We start from the raw sequence: 20,476 nt of genomic DNA on the forward strand, positions 1-20,476 counted from the left end.
ACCTAGTGCATTTATTTGCTGAGAGATACAGTAAGACTATAGAACTGTTTAAAGCTCTCTCGGGGCTCATCCTTTGACATCTTCGACCATTGATTTCAGAATATGGAAAAGCCAAACTTTGCCCAGACATCAAAACCTCCTACATCTGTTGATGGCTGCATCTCCCTAAAAAGACCATGACCCATTAAAAACTGAGTAGGCATCCACAGAAGAGTCACTTCTACTGAGTCGTTACTGTGGGGGAGGAAAAATCATTTTCCCTCTATCTTTCTAGGTTCTTGGCTGAGACACACCATGTAATAAAAGATAGATTAACAGGAGAAAAACAAACATAAATTTAATAACATATATTCCTCCTGTATACATGGGAGAAACCCAGGAAAACTGGGTAACTCCCTGAAGTGGCCCAAGCCAGCACCTTAAGTACCATCTCCAGCTAAAGACAAAAGAATGTGTTGGGGAGCAGGGAGGTGGCCAGGAAAAGCACAGTAACCATGGGCATGGTTTTCTGCAGATTTAATTCTCTGCCTTCTCCGTTGATGAGTTTCTGGAGATTCAGAGTCATCCTCTTCCTGGTACAGCAAGGGAAACACCCTTACAAATGAGGATTTCTTTTATAAATGTAAATATCTCTTACAAAGAATAACTTCTACTTGGTTTTTAGAGCTTCTCCTGTGTCTGCTGTCTCTTAAAAATAATCAGCCTTAAATAATGTTTATATCAAAGAGGCATATTTTCGGAGGGTATATTCTGTCCCTCTTCTTTGCTTATGCAATGCCAAAATATTAAAGAACTTTAGTTATGTTGCTGCAGCATCTCCAAATCAGAGCCATCAGGTTTAACAAATTCTCTCTTTGGATAAGATCTGACATTTTGAAGTCAAAGTTGTATTCTATCCTGTAACATTTTTCTTGCTTCTCTGCTCCTCAGTTATGTAAGACATTTAATCTGACCTCAATTCTTTTTTTTCTTGGCAACTAACATCAAAACAAATAAATAAAAACCACATTGGAGGCTATTATGAATGTCAAGAGCACAAATTGTCTGGTACTAGTGATTTTGTACCTTTGAGTTTCTTGATATGGACATTGCAACAAGATTATTTGACTGCCACCAAAATTACAGGCATGAAAACTAAACTTTTGAGCTATTTCCTCAGATATAGAATATATGATTTAAGTGAGGTTAACTCCAAGTTATTTTTGCCTCAACAATGGAATATCTTTTCAAAGGTCTGTTGATCCCAGTTTTTCTTGATCAGCTACAGCAGGGATATTTCTTATGTAGCATAGTTTTGCCTTTCAGTCCTTTTGGTTATTGTTTTCCTAAGTGTGAATTGGAATATCCAAGCAGCATCTTTGTTAGGAAAGAAAAGGACCACTCTTAGCTGATGATTAGCTTATTTCTCAATTAATAAATAACAAGGGAATGATCCGGGACAACACCCATATTGAGAGCCAAGAATGATAAGCCCTTCAGTTTTTATCATTCCTGTTAATCATGTGGGCCAGAGCTCTTAGTATTTCATTTATATATGGGCATAGTCATTAGAAGTTCTTTATTTTGTTTGTTTTCCTAACTAAATGTTAAATTCTTAATAAAGATCTTTAATTTGTACTTCTCTCTTATATCTTTAACTTGTACATCATCACATAAATGTGATGTATGGGATGGTTAAAGTTCAAGAAGGAATCTCCAGATTGAACTTTTAAATGCCCCTTGAGGCGAGGAAGCCAAGCCAAACACTTGCCATCATGCTTGTCTGTAATACCTATAGCTTTGGGTGAATTCCTCTCTTTCTGAGGTCCCCAAAATATCCTGAGGTTCCTGCACCTGCCAGGAAGTGCCCTTCCTTACTCCCCTGCTAAGGCTGCCGGGAACCCTGTAAGCAAGGTGCCAGGCTGTTTTTCCAAAGGGCCTTATTGGCTCCATAAAGTCAACCTTAGTTCCTTAAAGCTGTCTGGTCATATCTGAGTCTGTGCGTGTCTCTCTCAAATAAGACATTCCAGTGAAAACCTTGGTAATATAACAAGTTTCCAATTGTGTCCTGTTCCAAGGAGAACAGATTCTTATTGGACTTATGTAAATATAACTATAATGCCCTGAAAATAAGAGTATTCACCATGAGTTTCTGAATTCTGGAGGGATCAGGTAGGGAGAAAAATATAAATGTTTCAGTTCTGCTTATAAAGATATAATTTACTGAATTGCTGTTAAGTCATAGTGTAAGATTAAAGGTTTTCTAATATCTGAAAAACAAAGATTAAAAAGGTAGTTATAGTTCAGACAAAAAGTCATACAATTATAATCATATTCATCAGTTTATTCAGTCCCATGTGATTAATTCTTGTTGCTCTTATCTTTTGTTAGCAGTTTTGTGAAGCCATCAGTTTTTCGATTAGAGTTCTGTAATTTCTTACCCAATTCAGTAGTATCATCTGAAAGTTATCAGAAAGATACATTGTCAAAAAGTCCTTTCTGTGGATCTTCTTGAAGTTGAAGTTTTTGTTTTGTTTGCAAAAGCATCAGAGTAAAACAATAATTGTCTATAAATGACAAAAGTCTTAAAATGGCATGGTTAAAGATCTGATTCACTGTAGTGCAGTTGAAAAGGAAATTTTATTATTTCTGTGACACATAAAGTTTTAAGATAATAACTAGAATTATGGCTAATAACATTGTACCAGGAAATATCTGAATTTTAGGAATTTTATATAATCTCTAGAACATTTATATTAATAACATTTACCCAAATAATATAACCTAAGAACATTTATCATCACTTATTTGACAATGCTTCCCATATCATTTAGCATACCCAATAAGCCTAATTAGTTTAATATCTCTCTTTTATAAGGAGAGAAAGCAAATATTTTGAGGTATTCCAGGGGCCTTTTGGAAAACCCCCAAATTATTTCCAGGTCAATAAGACTTCATCAGAATTTGACTTGAGGGAAGTTTGTCAAAAATATCAAAAAATTTTAAAACACTTGTCAAATAGGATCATAGGTCACTACGAAACAATACTTAGTTATCCACTTAATCAAAATGACTAAGACTTCACAGGCAAATACAGAAAGTTAAATAGTTGTAAAAAAACTTAGCTCTTATAATATTTGAAGAGACTCGGGTTTTTTTCCTAAATAGTCAAAGACCTGATAAAGATAAAACAGAATTTTTGTTTTTCTAGACAGATGCCATTAATGATAAAGAAAATCTTTGTTTACAATTGCTTATTAAGAGCAGAGCAATAATCTAAAAAAAACCTTTGTGCTTTTAACAGAAAGCAAAACCAAATTCTAATTTTGTACAAGTGTACCTTTGATACTGAAATTTATTCACATAATTAAATTTATCCCAATCTTAGCCAGCTTGATCACACATAAAATTTCTTTCCCAAGATCCCTTTTTCACAAAACTTCCACAACTTTCTATGTCCACTTTAGTTTGCCCCTTTTTCTCTTTCCCAGTTTGAAATAATCAGCTCTAGGACAAAAATCACTTTTATTTCTCTCAACAAAAATGCATCTCCATTATCTCATGCCTTTTCTTACCCAAAAATACATTTTACTTCCCTTGCATACAGAATTGTTTCCCTTATTATCTCTAGTATCCTTAATCACATGTAATAATTAGAAACCTTAATTTCTAGCGAAAACAAAGAAATAATTGTGAACTACATTAGCATTTTGTGGTGTGGAGAATTTATAAATACACTTTTTTTTTAATTTCAGCTCTTTTAATTTTTTTATTTTTTATTGAAGTATAGTTGATTTACAATATTGTGCCTATAAATACCTTTTATAATTTCTAGAAATATGTGCCCTTTTAAATAGTGCAGTCTTTCAATGTGGCACAAGACATGGTTACTAAAAGACTGAAATTCATCTTTAGTTTCTCCGCAATAGGAAGTCAAAAGTAGATAAGACTATGTTTAATAATTAATGTTTTATTATTTTATCTTATTTGGAAATGATCTAGATACTTAATGAATTTCCATTTAATTTGATCTTGCAAAACCCTAAGGGTGTTAAGTTACCAAAATGATTTGGGGAACTATTTAAGTAAACAATCATTGTTTTAAAAAGTTCACCTGAAAACTCTTATCTCATTTACATCTATTTAATACATTTGTTTTTAATAATCACACTTAGATTACCCCTGAAGATTTTATGAGACATTAAAGCAGTTAGCCATCTTATTTTTCTTGTTGACAAATTTTGTAACAGAGATAACATGACTTTTAACATAACTATTTGACTTTTAGTAAACCTAGGTAGAATAAAAGTATTGTACTGAATGCTGATAACTCTAAAGATACACCTGTTTTAATTAAACCAATAACTTTAAATTTGCTTTTATTGACTAAAGATTAATCATAGATCACATGAACTTAAAAACATTTGCGTTAATTCCTATGACATTTAGAAATAATTTATGTAGGCACTTACTTTAAGCTTAGTAAATAGAGCTCTTTTACAAATTAATTATGGCATGACCATCTAGAGATATAAAAATAACCCTATCTGTAATGTACACACCAGAGAGAACATTCCCAGTGGTCCTAAAGGCAAGCTGGGTCTACCTCACCACACCCTTGCCCACGATCTTTGCAGGTATCTCTGGTGATAGCTCTATTCTGGGAACAGGTCCTTTATTTAAATTATTTTAGGCAACTAAGACAGGTAAAAAGAAAAACTTCCTGAGTTTCTATTTCTTAAAAATAACCAGACTAAGTTGATCCTCATACCAAAGGGACACATTTTGGGGTGGCAAAATTTGCTCCCGTACACCACTCTTGGAAAGTCAACCCGAAGTCCCTAGAGCAGTGCTTTATCATCTTCTGTTGTGGTTGTTATCACAATCTTTACAGTACACAGAAATCACCTAGGAAGCTTGTTAAAAAGTGATTCAAAATCACTTGTCTGGGACTTCCCTGGTGGTCCAGCGGTTAAGATTCTGCACTTCCACTGCAGGGGACACGGGTTTGATCCCTAGTTGGGGAACTAAGATCCCACATGTCGCATAGTGCAGCAAAAAAATCATTAGTCTGAGATGAACTCAAGATTTGAATTTCAAACAAGTTTATTGATGCTGCTGGTCTGTGGACAACAGTTGGCATACCAAGGTCTTTGCCTAGGTAGTAGGTACTCTAATAAACTAGGTAGAATCTAACAGGTGAAAAGCAACTAGCTCTCTTGAGTTCACTGTTGCCATCACAGAGGAATGAAAGAGGGGTATAGCCAGTCACTGGGACTAATTCTAACTAATTGCCTCATTCTTTTTACGTGGTCAAGACCTTTGAATCTGTTTGAACGTTTGTACGTTGCCCTCACATCTAGTCTTAATGAGGTTACTTGCCTCATGTATTCAATGAAATTGTGCTTTATAGAACACATTTGCTACTCAGAGATATGTCTGAAAGAGCACTGTCTTCAAGTATTAAATAATTAACCTCTTAAGTGAAGAGGGCATTCATTGTTGGACACAGTTCCTCCATATCCCTCTTTAAAAAGGAAATCCACTTAGGGATGTCTCAACAACCTATATATGGATATATACATATATTTCAGTCTATGCAAATAGGCTGTATACAGTGTTCAGCCTGTGCAAATAGCAGTTCCCAAGGAAGAACAAGATATATGATGGGCAGTAAATACTGCTAATGTCCTGTTTTAAACACTTGTATTCAGCTAAATCTCAATTATGTGTAGTAAGGAAGGGTAGACAGTATGAAGATTGAACCTCCACATATTATTGGTCAATGATATGATCGCAAAACAGGCAAAGAAAAAAATAACACCGTAACAGAACCTGGATAAACAGTTCCTATGTGTTCAAAAGTTCAAATCATTTTTTACAGGCGTCTTTCTAGCATCTAAAGAGGTTATAAAAACACAAGTAAACCTACAGTGAGAGCAGAGGGAAATCACTGGAACTCAGATCTTTGTCTTGGAAAGTAACACACAGGCACTTTAAAAAATAATAATTCAGTTTAAGATATTTGCAAGAAGCCCACAGATGCCATTGAGCATGCACATAGCACAATTCCACATATGTGATCAGAGATCACAAACAGAATAGCATATCCATGGCCACTACCCACCAACACACCATTCACTTTTACTTCTCAGAACTACCTTAATACTCTCATTATTTCTGGGTCAGGACACCTATTGACTGACAATTCTTCATATCCTGCTCAAAGTCTCACTTCACTGCTGGTTAAAGATGATTCATATAATGCTGTTGTATGAGAAAGCAATAAATCATTCCCATTCACTAAATATGAATTAAGTCCCAGCTCTGGGCAAGGCACTGGGTTAGTTGTCCTCAGTAGTTGAGTCACTGCTGCCAGAGGGATGTCTGTCACCATCCTGGGGCATGAAAGCAACATTGTTGGGGAGAGGAAGATGGCTGTGCATTTTTATGGCTGTGAATTCCTGCACTCGGTTAAGAAATGGCACAACTGGGTCAAAAATGCAAGGTATAACTTTTAATAAGTAGTTCCCTGTATATCGAACTTTGACAACTAGGTCAGTAAAGTGAGAAGTTAGACGTGACACATAAAAAAATGCTAACTACTCTCTCAGGTCATATACTAGGAAAAAACGTGTTGATTTCCAATAAATTTCCATGGTAACTTGTATTAGATTTTAGTGCTGAGAATTACATTTGCCATCTGTAAGAAATATGTTAGCTATTAGTCTCTACTTTTAGGGCACATATACTATTTTTAGCATGTGTTCTATGAAGGATGATATATCTGGAGGTTGATTTCTCTAAATTAAAGATGGACATTTAAATGCTATTAAAATAGATTTTGTTTGTACTTCACAAAAAGAAATCCAGCGGTATATTTAAGAAAGCACAAAAAGGTCATTTTAAAGATCACCCAAGAATCATTACCATGAATTAGAATTTGATATGAATGAGGATTGACTGAAAAATTGTGAACAGGGATGAAGAAATGGACAGTTACTTGAGAGTGGTTTGGTTTTTTTTTTTGTTTTTTTTTGGCGGTATGCGGGCCTCTCACTGTTGTGGCCTCTCCCGTTGCGGAGCACAGGCTCCGGACGCGCAGGCTCAGCGGCCATGGCTCACGGGCCCAGCTGCTCCGCGGCATGTGGGATCTTCCTGGACCGGGGCACGAATCCGTGTCCCCTGCATTGGCAGGTGGACTCTCAACCACTGTGCCACCAGGGAAGCCGAGAGTGTTTGTTTTTGACTTTTCACTTGTGTGTGACCTAAAGCAAGTCTCTTTATGTCATTGTTCTTCATTTTTATCATTTGTTAACTAATTGTCCTTAAGCCACAGTGCAGTAATCTTGTAAGAACATATTAAACTCCAGGTGACTAATAGTATATATTAGCCCATTCATCAGATTTTATAGGTTCTCAGAGTTTTGTGTCATTGTACCTCATTTTGCAAATCTTGAAAGTGAAATGAAACAGTTGCTCTTCCCAGGAATTTTCTTATAGTTTTAAGTGTTTGTAAAGTTGACTCAGATCTTTAGATAAGTTCCTGTAACTGCAGAATAGGAATTATAATTCCTTAAGATATGCTATGGCAGATCAAAGTACTGACTGGTAGTGGTTACCAAATTCATGGAAACTAAAATGGAAGAGGCCATTATCAAAAGCTAAAGAATGATACTTAAATTGCCTGACTTAAATCAGTTTGGAATTCTAATTCTAGTATGAAATATAAAGTGAATATGACTTGAAAACTCATTTATACTACTTCACCATTTCAGGGTAATGACTCACAACTGCTTAGGTGCATTTCTGATTCTCCCCAAGTGAACAAATACATCTATATTATTTAACTATATCACTATCAAAAGTAGCTAAAAGGAATACATTAAAGATGTCACAACAGAATTCCGTATTGGCCATCATCTTGTGCAGATTAATGTCAGTGGCAACTCAGTAGTCCCATAAAAGTTGATAATATTAAAAAATATATTTTCAACTTGCCATGTGGCATGTGGGATCTTAGATCCCTGACCAGGCATCAAACCCACGCCCCCTGCAGTAAAACCACGGAGTCTTAATCACTGGTCTGCCAGGAAAGTCTGTGAACTTTTAACTATTCTCAGACCAGTTTAGCTTCCTTGTCTGTAAAACAATGCAATTAGACTAAATGAAATTTGAAATTTGAAATCCATATTTTCTCTAAAATGAGATTGTGGGGTTTTTTAAAATATTTATTTATTTATTTATTTATTTATTTATTTTGGGCTTTGTTGGGTCTTCGTTTCTGTGTGAGGGCTTTCTCTAGTTGCGGCAAGCGGGGGCCACTCTTCATCGCGGTGCGCGGGCCTCTCACTATTGCAGCCTCTCTTGTTGTGGAGCACAGGCTCCAGACGCGCAGGCTCAGTAGTTGTGGCTCACGGGCCTAGTTGCTCCGCGGCATGTGGGATCTTCCCAGACCAGGGCTCGAACCCGTGTCCCCTGCATTGGCAGGCAGATTCTCAACCACTGCGCCACCAGGGAAGACCCTGGGACTATGTTTTAACCTGCTTTTTCAGGGAATATTTGTAAACTGTTGCAAAAAAAACATGGTTATTATTTATATAGAGAAAAACTCCCTATTGGTGTTAAATAATTCCTGCTAGACTTGCCTGGCTGAACTAGGCATCTATAAATGATAGATAGAAATGGGTAAACAGACAGGTGAATGAAAAATTAATTAGGCTAAAGAGTTTACCATAAGAGCTCTTAGCAAAACACAGATTATAAACCACCTTGGATAACTCTATTCCAAACTGTCCAGAGTAAAAGGCAAAATATAAGCTATTTTGAAGTGTTAGCATTTAAAACTATAGGTCACTTGCCCCTGGTAAATTCACTTGAAACCTAATACACTAGAAAGAGATGCAGTAAAAAAAATTTTAACTGAAGTAGTAATAGTGGTTATCTCAGGGGGGTCTGATTCCATGTGACCTTTAATTTCTTTTTCTTATTGTTACATGATTTTTCAAAATTTTTACAGTAAACATTTTATAGAGTCAGGAAAAAAGGTGAGAAAAAATAAATGTATTTTGATGCAGTCTCTGAAGAATTTTAAAATTCTTCCAGGAAACCTACCATTAATCTGTTTAATATAAAATCAAGTTATTTCCACATTTTAAAAGTATGTTAAAATCTGTTTCCTTGGGGCTTCCCTGGTGGCGCAGTGGTTGAGAGTCCGCCTGCCGATGCAGGGGACGCGGGTTCGTGCCCCAGTCTGGGAAGATCCCACATGCCGCAGAGCGGCTGGGCCCGTGAGCCATGGCCGCTGAGCCTGCGCGTCCGGAGCCTGTGCTCTGCAACGGGAGAGGCCACAACAGTGAGAGGCCCGCGTACCGCCAAAAAAAAAAAAAAATCTGTTTCCTTGAATGTATTCTTGCTTCCACTTTATATCTGTCTGTATTAGAAAACATTGCATGTTAGGGGACACCTTGACTTTTGCATTTTCTCAAACCACTGCTAATTTTCACACACCAAAAATCAATACATAGAGTGAGACAATAAGATAATGCCTTACTCTTTGTGAAGCAGGGCAGTGTTATCGCTGTTTTGGTAAAAGAGAATTCATTATTGAGGATAGGCTTTTCATATATCCTGAAGACACAGGCCACTAAAACATATGAGCCACCCACTTTATTCTCAACTTTGTCATAGCTTAAGGAACTTTTTACTTTTCCCTTAAGAGGAATCAAGGAATGGTAGGTTCTGCTATTGGTAGTTCCCAAAGCATGCCTATTCCTTCTTAGAGGGTTGATGGGAGAAAAAGAAAAAACTTAAATGTTGATAAATTATTGACGAGTATCTCTTTACAAAAGGAAGGCAAACTTACCACTATTTTCCTCAACATTTTTACGTTTTCAGAAAACAGAGAGTGATCAAAAAAGATTCAACAGGGATAAGAAATGGATTTTTCTGTTACGTCCTTTGAGGGAAATGATCCAGCATGCGGTTTTATTATTGTTTTTGCCTTAATAGTCTCTAGCTCTGTGGAATCACCAAGATTTTGAATGAAACTTGTGTCATGAGAGAAACAGCTTTTGCTGAACACGTTTTATTCTAATGCTTTCAATAATTATGAAATAAGTTAAAATCTTAAAGGAAGAAAATTATAATAATAATAAAACTCTAACATTTATCAAAGCATCCCATTCTGTATATTGCAATAACTCCGTTTTTACATGTGTAAAATATTTTATAAATCGATTTTTAACAACTGAATATACTGACTATACTACAAGTCATCATACGATTTTTTTAGAAGTGTTCAGTGTTTCTGTCGAGAGCATGGTTCCTTCTATTGGTTATCTAAGCAGTCCAGATGTTCTGGGTTCTTTGGCCAGTCCAAAGCATTCCCAGTGGAAGACCAAATTCTTTTAACTGTGACTATATATCCTCTGGTGGAGGATTGCTTTTAGGGTAAACACTGCAGCCCTTAACAAAAAGGAGTAAAATGGCAATGCCACCTTCACTCTGACAATTTTCTCTCCAGAGACGTTTTGTAACATTCCATCTGTGACTGTCTATTTGTATGACATGTTGAAAAGGAAATCCCTAGTAGAAGTAAAACAAATAATTTTTCTTCTAAGAGGTTTTCTTTTAGGCATCAGTGAGGTTTGACACCTTGATATACAATGGCCCTGTCTTCTACACTGGTCACCCGAGGCCCATTTAGTTGTTTATTATAGCAGTATCTTCCTTTGTCTGGCTTCTCCCCATCATGCTAAGTTGTATGAGATCTAAGATGAAGGAGGCCCCATCTGAATACTTCGTATGTGTCTGTGTGTGCAAATACATAATAGTCTGTGTACAGCCCACATTATGGTCTTTGGATAGACCTATTTCAAACATTGCTTTCAGAATCCAAAGGGGAAATGTTTTCAGAGATAAAGCTCTGTCTGTGTTAGTAATACCACATGGTACATTTTGAAAATATATGTCAATTTTCCACTAGGGAGAATCATTGTCCTATTTTTCTGAACTAATTTTAAGAAACCTGACTTAACTGATACCATGAATCCTTCAAACAAATATTTATTTTCAAGGTGCATGCTAGCTGCTTGGAAAAGGAAAAAAAAAGATAAATATATTCTAGCTGAGAAATCAGAGCGTGAATTTGCCTACCATCACCCATCACACCATACACTTGCTTTCCCCGTACTCCACACCAAACTACTTGCCAAACTCCTTTGCAGCCACTGTCCTGTACTGTGCCACACAGTGTCTGATCCCTGTCTCTAAGATCCCCCAACAGAAACACAAATACTCACACACACAAACACCCTAAGTGAGTTGCTCACCCGGTCCTTGGGTATTATTCTTATAGTAGAGCATTTCTTACACCCATATAAAAGGCCTAGCAGAGTGACACTTAGGTGCACAATAAATATTAGCTCTTATTATTTTGTTTTTAAATATTTCCTTGCATGCCTGACTCTACAACTACACATCAGCTCCTTTAAGGCAAGGAGCATATTCCATCCATCATTTTATCACTAGAACCCAAAGCATTACACCTGGTACATTTAACGCACTTAAAAAACAAAAAGAAAGTGAATGAGTGAGTAAAAAGACAAAAATGAATAATAATATCAAAGATGTAAAACAATACTTTCCTCATTCTTTAAGTCTATAAAGATTATGTATGTTGTCATTGGATTTATGGATGAAAGAATCCTTTTAAATCTGTACTGTGAAGTTGACTATTTTTCTATAGAATGAAGTTTTATCATCACACTAATAGACTGTGTATTAATAATTATACCCCATCAGTTGCTTCAACCTCATGACACATTGTCTGGAAAAATGGCTCACAGAGATATTCTCGTCATTTTAGAGTGGGAATGCACAAAAATCTAACTTTTCATTAGAAAAGTGCATTTGTTCTTAATCATCCAGTCATCCATTTATTCAAATATTCATTGAGCTCCTACTATGTGTCAGATAGTTTTCAAGGCACTTGAGATAGAATCAGTTAAAAAATATGAACAAAATAGACAAAAAAAACTTGCCCTGATGGAATTGAAGTTCCAGTGGGAGGAGATAGACAATAGATAATAAATATATTAATAAGAAAATTAAATACTATGTTCTATAATGATAAATGCTATAGTGAAAAATAGAGAAAGGAAAGTGGATACAGCCACAGGTTTGTGACTTGGAATGAGTGGTCAGTGGACTGAGTTGCAAAAGTGTTCTATGAACAAAGACTTGAAGCAAAGTGGGAGGCCCTAAGGTAAAGCAATTGTTTATCATGTAAAACCATGAACAACACTAAGTGGTATAATACAGTATGGTAAGTCATCAAAAAAGCTACAGAAGATACAGGTTCTAAGGAGACAAATTGCTTTTAGTTGGAAAAGCTTCACTGAAAGTACAGATCTTAGCCTTGCCTTGCAGGATTGGTAGGGTTTTGATAAATGGAAAGAAGTTCTAGGTTGGTACAGAATTGGGAAAACATATGTCAAATTCAATTCACATTGGAGGGATAATTCCTGCTGGAGGTTAATCAGCTGCTTCAATTAAAGGAGTGAAGGACCTTGAATGCCAACACAAGGGGTTTGGACTTTTTCCCATGAGCAATGTAAATCAGCTAACAATTACTGAAGAAAATTCCAAGATGAGGTCATGTTTTTGGAAGATTAAACTGAAGGCTTTGCAAAGATTATAATAGAATAGCTGTGAATAACTTTAATCCAAAATAATCAACCCAAAATATTCTCTAATTACAATAACACTTGCACTATTGTGATCTTACCATAATTTCCATATAGCCTCTCCAACTAGATTCACCAGTTATTAACATTTTGCCACATTTGCCTTATCTCTCTTCATCTAGTTAGGTAAATAAAAAGATAGAGCTACACTATGTATACGAACACATATTATTGCTGAACCACATGAGAGTAAATTGCAGACATCATGACTAAATTCTTCAACATGAATCTTCTAAAAACAAGGATATTTTCTGACAAGACCAGAGTATATTTATCAAATTTAGGAAAATCGAAAATGATAGAATGCTATTCACTAATATATAGTCTATATTCACATTTCAAAGGGTATTCCCATAATATCCTTTTACCACATTTTCCATCCAGAATTATGCAATCCACTTAGTTGTCAAGTCTTTTTAGTCTCTTTTAATCTGGGATTGTTCCTCAACCTTTCTTTGTCTTCCATGGCATTGACATTTTCAAAGAATAGAAACCAGATTTTATTTTTTACTCCTTTTTAGGATATTTACCTATATGTGGCTGGAATACTGCATAAATGATATTATGCCTTCTTAATGCATTACATCAGGAGGTACAGGATGTCAATTTGTCCCATTACTGGTAATGCTAATTTTGGTCACTTCCTTAAGATGGTGTCCATTTCTCCCTTAATCATTAATAAATAATCAGTAGGGAGGTACTTTAAGACAGTAAGAATATCCTACCTCATCAATATTTCACCCATTAACTTTAGCCTCTCTTGATAATTCTTGCCTGAGTCAATTATTATTAGGATGGTGGAAAAATGGTGATTTCTAACTCTATTATTCCTTCTGTATTTGCCAATTGGCATTCTGCCCTAAAGGAGAGCTTTCCTTTTTATTTATTTGTTTATAATTAATATAAACTCATGGATTCATGTTTTATTTGATTACTGTCATTACTTATTTTAAATTGTCTTTTAATATATGCCACTTGGGACTTCCCTGGTGGCACAGTGGTTAAGACTCCACACTCCCAATGCAGGGGGCCCAGTTTCGATCCCTGGTCAGGGAACTAGATCCCACATGCATGCCACAACTAAGAGTTCGCATGTCACAACTAAGTATCCCATGTGCCACAACTAGGAGCCCGCATGCCGCAACTAGGGAGCCCCCGTGCCACAACTAAGGAGCCAGCGAGCCGCAACTAAGGAGCTCGCCTGCCCCAACTAAGACCCAGTGCAGCCAAATTAAAAAAAAAAAATACCATTTATGAATATTCCTTACTTCATAGAAAAAAATATAAAACAAAACTTAGCACCCTTCCTATCTGGTTGGGGAGAGAAAAAAGACATTCCAAGGGTAGGCTCTAGCTAACTGTATAAAGAAGGATGCATTTTTTCCATCTAGTCTTTCATTTAATTTTTTGTTTTAATAGTTTATTGATGTGTAACATTTCAGATCCATCGGCTTATGGGAGCTTAGTCTAACTAGGCCCTAATCATGGGTCCCAGCCAATACCATATTTGCATTCTTTTATTTTTTTTTTGAATTTTATTTTATTTATTTTTTTATACAGCAGGTTCTTATTAGTTATACGTTTTATACATATTAGTGTATATATATCAATCCCAATCTCCCAATTCATCACACCACCACCACCCCCCTCTGCCACTTTCACCCCTTGGTGTCCATACATTTGTTCTATACATCTGTGTCTCAATTTCTGCCCTGCAAACCGGGTCATCTGTACCATTTTTCTAGGTTCCACATATATGCATTAATATATGGTATTTGTTTTTCTCTTTCTGACTTACTTCACTCTGTATGACAGTCTCTAGATTCATCCACCATATTTGCATTCTTAATTGACAATAAGTTAAAGTTAATTTGATACTTTGGCTGAAAACCTCTTTCCAAAACTGCAAAATGTACTACTTGGAAGGTAACCTTTTGCCCAAGTGTTTGGTTGCACAGATCACGTTGTTAAATTCAGAGACCACTTTCATTTATTATTATTATTATTATTATTATTATTATTATGTATACCTTTCCTTGTTCCAAAAAGCACTTTTGCAAGAGCAAAACTACTATCTTTACATACCAGTTTATACCTTCTGAAAACATTTTCTTGCTATTATGTGAATAGCAATTCAGCTTCTTAATGTGTTACCAAAAAAAAACCATTGTAACTGCTTCTAAATTGCATTGATGTATTGTAGAATTGAGTTGAATATCTTTGTAGGCTGAGCATAATTATCCTCCTGCCAGAAACAAATAAGTTATACTGCTCCAGAGAAATAAATATGCATATGAATTTATGTGGTTGGATAAATCCTTATAAAGTTTAGCTCTTTATAACACAGTGAAAGAAGAAGAAATGTACTTGGTGACGCTAATGAATAAACTGGGATCATTATATTATCTATCATGCATTTCCCCCACAAACTTGCATTTTACTGCATATAAATCAGGGCAGAGCATTTCAGAGGACTTTATGTAATGAATGAGGCAATTTTAGGATGAACTATATAAGAATAAGCCACCTAAAGTCTTCAGTTATACTTTAAACAAGATTATATATATAAATATAGACAGAGATACAACATGAATACTCCAAGTGAAGAGTTCAAAATTACATATAGGGATTTCCCTGGTGGTCCAGCGGTTAAGTCTCCATGCTCCCAATGCAGGGGGACCAAGTTTGATCGCTGGTCAGGGAACTAGATCCCACGTGCCACAACTAAAAGATTCCACCTGCCGCAACTAAGACCTGGTGCAGCCAAATTAATAAATAAATAATTTTTTAAAAATTTAAAAAACACAATTACATATAAACTTTGATTTAACTCTGTTAACATCTTTACCTCTTCAAAGATACCTAGCAGAAAAAGTTTGCAAACAATAACACTAAGTACAAGCCAATTAAAAAAAAATAGGATTCCAAACTATACTAGGTAATTGCAGCAAGATTAGTGTAAACCAAATGCATTTATTATTTGCAGTGTAATCCAATATACTAGGGGATGGCATGCGCTTTATTTTAATTAGCTGTTTCTTTTAAAGGGTTGCTTGGTCCAACTGTCTTGATAAGAAAAAATTGTAGTCATTGATCAAAATGCTTGTAGCAAATCTAGTTTTAAATTGAAGCAATTTATTCCGAAAGCAGTCTACTACTGCAGCAATAATCAATGTGTTTTCCCTTAGCCCATACTGGAGCTTTCCACGGACTATTGTTAATTGCCTGTAACTAAATGACTGCCTGTGCCCTTAAATGTAACTCTTTGGCACTTGTTCATTTGTTGTGTTTAACCAAATGCCGGTTTCCCTTAGGTTTTGCCTAGCGATTTTGCTTTACAATTTTCAATATTCAGTCTCAGTCCCTTAAAGGGGGCAGAGTCTATCATTTTAACAAAATAACACAAAGGCTAAACAGATTTTTAAAGGTTTGCACTTTCTCTTTCCATCCTCTGATGTTGAATTGTGCTGAAATGGAATCTTTTTATTTTTTAAATGCTGCCACTCCAGGCAGCTTGAACTTGAGATGAAAGGCAGATCCCATTTCAAAAGGAAATGACATTTGCTGGTGCAACACCATTCACATTGTAATGTAAAGATAAAATACAGCAGTGAGCCCCAATCATTTCTTTTAACAGTAACAGAAGTTAACCCCTAGTAATTTTGTCCTGACCTAATGTATAAGCAATAATGGCTGGCACTCGTATTAATGAATGTGTCCAGCTTGGAGCAAAAGAATGTGGAAACTGAATCTAATACACCATTTTCTTTGGGAGAATTTACACATGCTATATAAACCAATGGAAAAAATTTCAATGGAAAAATTTTTAACCTGCTCACATTTATAATATGAAGGCAGGTGTATTAGTCTTTACGCTATAAAAATAATGTACTAACTGAGGAGCAAGCACTATTGTGTGGACTGTGGGGAAAGACACATTTCTTTTCCAACTTACAAGTTTGTTATAAGCACCCTGTGCTTCTCCACGTAATACTACAGAGGTTTCTGGGGGAAATCTGAGATACTGTCAAGATCTCAGAATAAGTTAGCTCTTTGTAAATGCTGTTTCTTGGTCTAGTTTTGGGTATCCCTAGTATTAAGAAAATGACTATCATATGGCTCAGAAGAATTTTTCTAGCTTTATTGCTCACACTCTAGGTATATGTAAGTTTTCATATGTTTGTACCTTAAAGGAGGTATTCATGTGACACAAGACCATTTCTGTAATTGCTAAGCCTCATCAACCCTGCTCTCTTTTTCTCATTACATTTAGACAGTATTATTGGTTAGCCTAATAAATAGTGTATTCAAGGTAGTATATACAGTTTTTTGAGTGGCTCATGACATCTAGCAATGGGAATAATTCACATTTGGGCAACTACTTCTCTGAAAACAAAAAAGACTTATTGTCATAAAATTTTTCTCTTACACATATTCAGTTTTTAGAAGTTAAAAAAAATGTGTGTTGAGACCAGTGTTACAAATAGCATTTGAAGAAAATGAGAATGCTGCTTACTGGATTAATAGAATTATATTTCAGGCATAGTTTTTGATTGTTCTAAAAGCTATTCAACGAGATATGGGTGTGTAAGGCATGCTAGATGCCCAGGCCCAGTGCCATGGTTCCAGAATCAAAGGATGTGCTTAGGGGCACCATGAAAGAACCATTCTCTGCCTGGGCACTTATCTAGAGCAAAGCAGCTGTCCTGACTCCCAGCTCTCCTTACAGCTTCTTCCCACATAGCCCTTGGGTTAGAACTTATAATGACTCTTTTTTTTAAAAAAAATCAAATTTTTAAAGAATTGAAGTACAATTAACATAAGATAAAACACATAGATCGTAAGTGTTTAGTTCAATGAGTTTTGACAAAATTATATATCAATACTTGTATCTACACCTGAAAAAAGACACAGAGGTTTTTTTTTGTCTTTTGTTGTTTTTTTTTTACCCCATTATGTTCCCTCTTGCCCCTTCCCAATAAAATTTCCCATCACCCACCCACAAAGCATCCATCTTGTGATTTCTATCCCTGAGGTTTATTTTGGCCTGCTCTTGTACTTCATTTAAATAGAATTATTCGGAAGGTATTATTTTGTGTCTGGCCTTCACATAACATAATTTTGTGAGATTCATGTATGTTGCAGTAGTTCATTCTTTTTACTGCTGAGTATATTATATCACACGGACACACAACAGTTTGTTCATCATATCCTGTTAATGAACACTTAGGTAGTTTCCAGCTGTGGTTACTATGAATAAGACTACTCTGAACATTCTTGTACAAGTCTTCTTGTAGATATCTGCTTATAATTCCTTTGGGTAAATACTTAGGAGTGTAACTGCTGTTCATAGGGTAGATTCATATTTAACTTCATTAGCAGCTACTCAAAATTTTCTAATATATAGTAGTACCATTGGGCACTTCTGCTAGCAGTGTTTGAGAGTAGAAGTTAAGCATTCGCCATTATTTTTTAATTTCTTTTCTCACACAACAAATTTCAGAGTGATGAATTCCAAGTGTGTAATACATTATATTAGAAAACAGAATGAATATTAAAAGGAGCCACAGTCCAATATATACACTACCAAATGTAAAATAGATAGCTAGTGGGAAGCAGCCGCATGGCACAGAGAGATCAGCTCGGTGCTTTGTAACCACCTAGAGGGGTGGGATAGGGAGGGTGGGAGAGAAACGCAAGAGGGAGGAGATACGGGGATATATGTATACGTATAGTTGATTCACTTTGTTATAAAGCAGAAACTAACATACCATTGTAAAGCAATTATACTCCAATAAAAATGTTAAAAAAAAAAAGTAGCCATAGTCCAAATGCTTCTCTTTCCCATTATACCCAGTGTAATTTAAATCAGATTTTTTCTGGTATATAAATTAGCCTATGGGCATAAGTTAGAGTTTTATACAGGCTTCTATGTGTGGTGGAGTTTAACTGATATCCTGAGAGAACAAAACTCAGTGTACCCCACAGACTCATCTACCCACTAATCTTTTCTGTTCACATAGTAGTGGGAAAACATTATACTAAATTGGGTTTTGTATTTTATTCCTGGTACTTTTGTAGTACTATCTTGTGTAGTCCCTCACAAGATTCAGCAAATAAAGCTGTCTGATATTTACAAATAAAAAACATATAAATTTCCTTGAGGTGCTTTTTAGTATTTCACACTTCATATTAATTCACTTAGACTCTAAAAGATTTAATAACTCACTTTATTTTTTCTTTCTTAAATTTATAAAGTCCAATCACTTTTTATAAGTTTTTCTTCTGTGTCCTATTTAATTTTAATAAGAGCAGAAAAATACACTTGATGAAACAGTAGTTTATATGTATTTTTTAAATTAAACTGTTGAATTAGGAATGAAGGAGTAGATAATGAGAAATATGGCTGAGGTTTTTTTTTCTGTAATCATCACAGGAAAAGTGACATCACATGCAAGCACACACACACACAAACATGTCCTTGTGAGAAAATTACGGCCATACTTTTCAGATTATTTATCACTGATACTACATTGCACCCATGATGATTTCACCCTATTTGTAAGATCTCAGGAGTGATCTTGTAACCCAAGAGTACTTGTCACTGCAAAACCATAGATTATTTTAAAGTTCTCAGTCTAAAACTACACTGACTATGTTACAAAATTAGATAACCCATTAGTGGATTGTAAATTACAGGATCAAAATACCATTATTTTAGAGCCATAATTTCAGGAATATTTATCTTTAATGGTAATTAAGGAAACTAGTATTTTTCAAGGTAGTTGTCAGCTGCAGGGAACAATGAATACCCATCAATAACATTTGGACTATGATGATCAAGGTCAACATGCATAAATAGGCAGTTAAAGTGAGTTTCAAAATCTGTGCATTCTGGCTTAATGTTTAAATACCAGTATCATTGAATTTGTTACAATGTTCATGAGCTCTAAAGGAGAAAAAAAGAAGTGAATATTTTATCCCTTAAATTTTCTGATCATTTTTTATGCAATATAGACATTCAATAGGAATAAGAGAACTTGTATACAGTGAATGGCAGGAAAATTCCTCTTTTGGATAGAAGGTAGGAACATACCAAGTAAAAGCGGAAAGAAAGGATAAGAAAAAACATTTTAAGTAGCTTAGTGAAAGGAAAATACTACCAACATAGTCTGGTGTGACATCCACTAGAGAGCCTATTTCTTAAGCCCAAGTTAGCACTCAGCCTCCAAGACCGTGGTCAGCCACATTGGCACCACTCTATTCAGAAAGCTACAGGACAAGTGTTATTGCTTCTGACAGGAGCCAGCAGACAGTATTCATTAGGTGGTCCACCCAACACTCTATGCGACAGTCCACACTGCCCTTCATATTGGGTGAGTTCAGAAACCATCCTGGCTTAAAAGCTTCATATCCACAGGAACCGATTTTTCTTTTATCAACTCCATGAGCATAGCTTGCAGGATTCCCACAAGGGATAGGTTTATATGTAAGAGTTACTTGCACTCCAGCAAGCTCAAAATTATAGTTTCCAATCAGGTATTTATAATTCTCAGTCCAAATGCAGTCTACCAATATAGGTTCATTTTTACCAGAAGCAATGTTGCTTAGAAACACAGTTACCACATACTACCTTATCTGGTTACCAAGGAAACAGCTAGAAAGTTATCAAAAGATCAAATTCTCAGGGAGAAAAGGAAGGGGTTTTGTTAATCCATTACCTACATCTGATCTCATCCACAAAACTG

The 20,476-nt window shown here is 35.5% G+C and overlaps 1 protein-coding gene across 1 annotated transcript in view; it reads left to right on the top strand.

The window, feature by feature from the left end:
• IL1RAPL1 (interleukin 1 receptor accessory protein like 1) overlaps positions 1-20,476 on the top strand; it is a gene marked incomplete at both ends in the record, with an annotated part of 1,135,095 nt that overhangs the window by 1,098,502 nt on the left and 16,117 nt on the right. The gene's annotated exons all lie outside the window — the stretch shown is intronic.

The sequence above is a fragment of the Hyperoodon ampullatus genome (genome assembly GCF_949752795.1).
Source record: "Hyperoodon ampullatus genome assembly, chromosome: X".
In the NCBI taxonomy this organism is placed as follows: Eukaryota; Metazoa; Chordata; class Mammalia; order Artiodactyla; family Ziphiidae; genus Hyperoodon; species Hyperoodon ampullatus.